The sequence below is a fragment of the Trichechus manatus genome, unplaced genomic scaffold, assembly GCF_000243295.1.
Source record: "Trichechus manatus latirostris isolate Lorelei unplaced genomic scaffold, TriManLat1.0 scaffold00090, whole genome shotgun sequence".
Taxonomy (NCBI): domain Eukaryota; kingdom Metazoa; phylum Chordata; class Mammalia; order Sirenia; family Trichechidae; genus Trichechus; species Trichechus manatus.
In genome coordinates this window covers 4,978,865-4,982,051 of record NW_004444026.1, presented here as the reverse complement: position 1 = coordinate 4,982,051, position 3,187 = coordinate 4,978,865, and the positions used below count along the sequence as shown (strand labels likewise).

The following is a 3,187-nucleotide window of genomic DNA, read 5'->3' as shown; positions in this document are numbered from 1 at the left end:
AAATTAAGAGGCAGTGGTTCAAACAGAAAAAGGGGATACTGCGTGGTTTGAAGTCAGGAAAGGTGTGCGTCAGGGTTATAACCTTTCACCATACCTATTCAAACTGTATGCTGAGCAAATAATCCGAGAAGCTGGACTATATGAAGAAGAAAGGGGCATCAGGATTGGAGGAAGACTCATTAACAAGCTGCGTTATGCAGATGACCCAACCCTGCTTGCTGAAAGTGAAAAGGACTTGAAGCACTTACTGGTGAAAATCAGAGACCACAGCTTTCAGTCTGGATTACACTTCAGTGTAAAGACAACAAAAATCCTTACAACTGGACCAATAAGTAACATGATAAATGGAGAAAACATTGAAGTTGTCAAGGATTTCATTTTACTTGGATCCAAAATCAACGCCCAAGAAGTAGTAGTCAAATTTGCATTGGGCAAATCTGCTACAAGGACCTCTTTCAAGTGCTGAAAAGCAAAGATGTCACTTTGAAGATTAAGGTACGCCTGACTCAAGTCATGATGTTTTCAGTCACCTCATGTGAATGGGAAAGCTCGATGATTATTAAGGAAGACCAAAGAAGAATTGATGCCTTTGAACTGTGGTGACGGCAAAGAATATTGAATATATCATGGACTGCCAAAAGAACGAACAAATCTGTCTTGGAAGAATATAACCAAAATGCTCCTTAGAAGTAAGGATGGAGAGACATCATCTCACCTACTTTGGACATGTTATCAGGATGGATCAGTCCCTGGAAAAGGACATCATGCTTGGTACAGTAGAAGGTCAGTGAAAAATAAGAAGACTCTCAACAAGAAGATGGATTGACACAGTGGCTGCAACAATGGACTCAAGCATAACAGCAATTGTGAGGATGGGGCAGGACCAAGCAGTGTTTCGTTCTGTTGTACACGGGGTCACTATGAGTCAGAACCGACTTGATGGCACCTAACAAGGCAGAGAAGGCATATAGACTTCACCTTCTATGTCAGCTCCAATCAACTAGAAGCTGCCAGTTGTAAAGGATTCTGAAGCTCAATCTGGACACCATGAGAAATCTGTGACTAGTGCAGGACAGGGATGCAGAACAGAAACAAGTGGCACAGGTATGTCATCTCTGGCAAAATGTAGTCCAAATTAATACAAAGTGTACAAACATTAATATACCTCTATACAATATTCTTACAAATAAAACAAATGATTTTCCAAGCTTTTTCTTTTTTTCATAAAAGACTAAGAAGAGTAGACTACCAGTGTTCTAGCTGGGAGAACACTGGATAGGTTTACTGTCCATTTTTCTATGATATCATAGAAACACATACACACAATCTCCTCAGCTTAAATATGTACATTTTCCTCAAACAGACCTGCCTGGGAACATACACCGATGTGTCTTAAGTCATTTCCCACTTCCCCTTTCACAGCTGCCCTTCTCTTTACAAAATGAAACAATCTGTCCCACCCATGCTAAATCTAAATAATTATAGTGAAAATGTTGAATAGTTTTTGTTAAAAACCGGTGCCTCCTCCATCTGCAAATATGTCAAAGAGGGATAGTCAGACTTTTTACGAAAAAAAAGTCTGATTTTGCTGAATGTTTTGATAATGAGAATGGGCTTTGCCAAATAACTGATTGGGTGAATGTTTTCCACGAAGTGAGTAAAAGTTAAATCTGTGGCCCCAAAGTTCTGACAAGATGTTTTTTAAAGCTCATAAAACTTTTTTAACAAAAAACACTCTGTTTTCCAAATATATATGTAAAATGACAATATCTCAATTTTCCCAATCTTTTTCAAGTATATCAGTTCCAATAAGTTACCTCAGAATAAAAAGCATACCATAATCAATAGTCATTTTAATATGACTTGGCAAGGCATTTTTGGGTTATCTTCTGAGGATTTGAGAAAATGAATTGAATAATGACTAGGTAACAAGTTCTTTTACAAGTCAAGTAGTTTCCGATTCTTTGCTTTTAACAAAATTAAAGGAAGACCTAACTGAATCATCAGTTGAAAACTATAAATATTTTTCATGTATCATTTTGGGAATTCAAGTATTTGTGGCGTATCTATTGTTTTCAATTGTGTGTTATTAAAATCATTAGGTATAAATCATTCTAGAGGAAATTTTTTAATACTTAAAATCTTATAGTGAAAAAACTTTTACTTAAATTCATAGTTTCTGTTGCAAGTATGTATCAAATAATGATAAACAGACTTCTAGCATAAAAACATATTACACTAAAATAAAACTGTGAAGAAGAAGACTTATAAATACAAGAATTAGAAATGGAATAAAATTTATCTTAAGAATATGTTGATTTTTTTAATATGATGATGGGAGGAAGGTCAATTCACTACATTTTTTTCAAAACTATCAACTTTATGGAAATACAATTCACGTACCGTAACATTCACTCTTTTGAGCTGTACAATTTAGTGATACTGACAAAGTTGTGAAGCCATCACCACTATCTAATTTCAGAACATTTTCAATAACCCCAAAACAAACCCTATACCCATTAGCAATCACTCCTAAAAGCTCCCTCCACTCCCACTACCCAGCCCCTGGCAATTACTAATCCACTTTTTATTGATATGGATTTGCCTGTTCAGGAAATTTCATATAAATGGAATCATGTCACCTTTTGTGGCAGTGTCTTTCACTTAGTATAATGTTTTAAAGATTAGTCTATGTACTCTAACATGAATCACACTTCATCTCATTGTCAAGTAAAATTCCATTACATGGTTTTACTACATTTTGTTAATCCATTCATTAGTTGATGGACATTTGGGCCATTTCTACTTGTTGGTTATTATAAACAATATTGCTATAAATATTCATGTACAAGTTTTGCATGGGCGTGTTTTCAACTCTCTTGAGTTTATATCTAAGAGTGGAAATGATGGTCATATGGTTGATTTTATATTTAACATTCTGAGGAACTGTCGAGCTTTTCCAAGGCAACTGCAATATTTTATAATCCAACCAGCAATGTATGATGATTATATTCAACAACCCTCCTCTATCTTTTTTGTATTTTGCCATCATGCCAAGTGGGTATGAAGTGGTACCTTCACTGTGGTTTTCATTTGCCTTTCCCTAATGACGAATGATGAACATCTTTTCACATGCTTATTGACCGTTTATATATCTTTCTGGAGAAATGACTTATTCAAATTCTTT

General features: G+C 35.3%; 1 protein-coding gene across 1 annotated transcript in view; it reads right to left on the bottom strand.

Annotated features, from left to right (window-relative positions):
- PSD3 (pleckstrin and Sec7 domain containing 3) overlaps nt 1-3,187 on the bottom strand; it is a 573,181-nt gene that overhangs the window by 229,639 nt on the left and 340,355 nt on the right. The window lies entirely within an intron of this gene.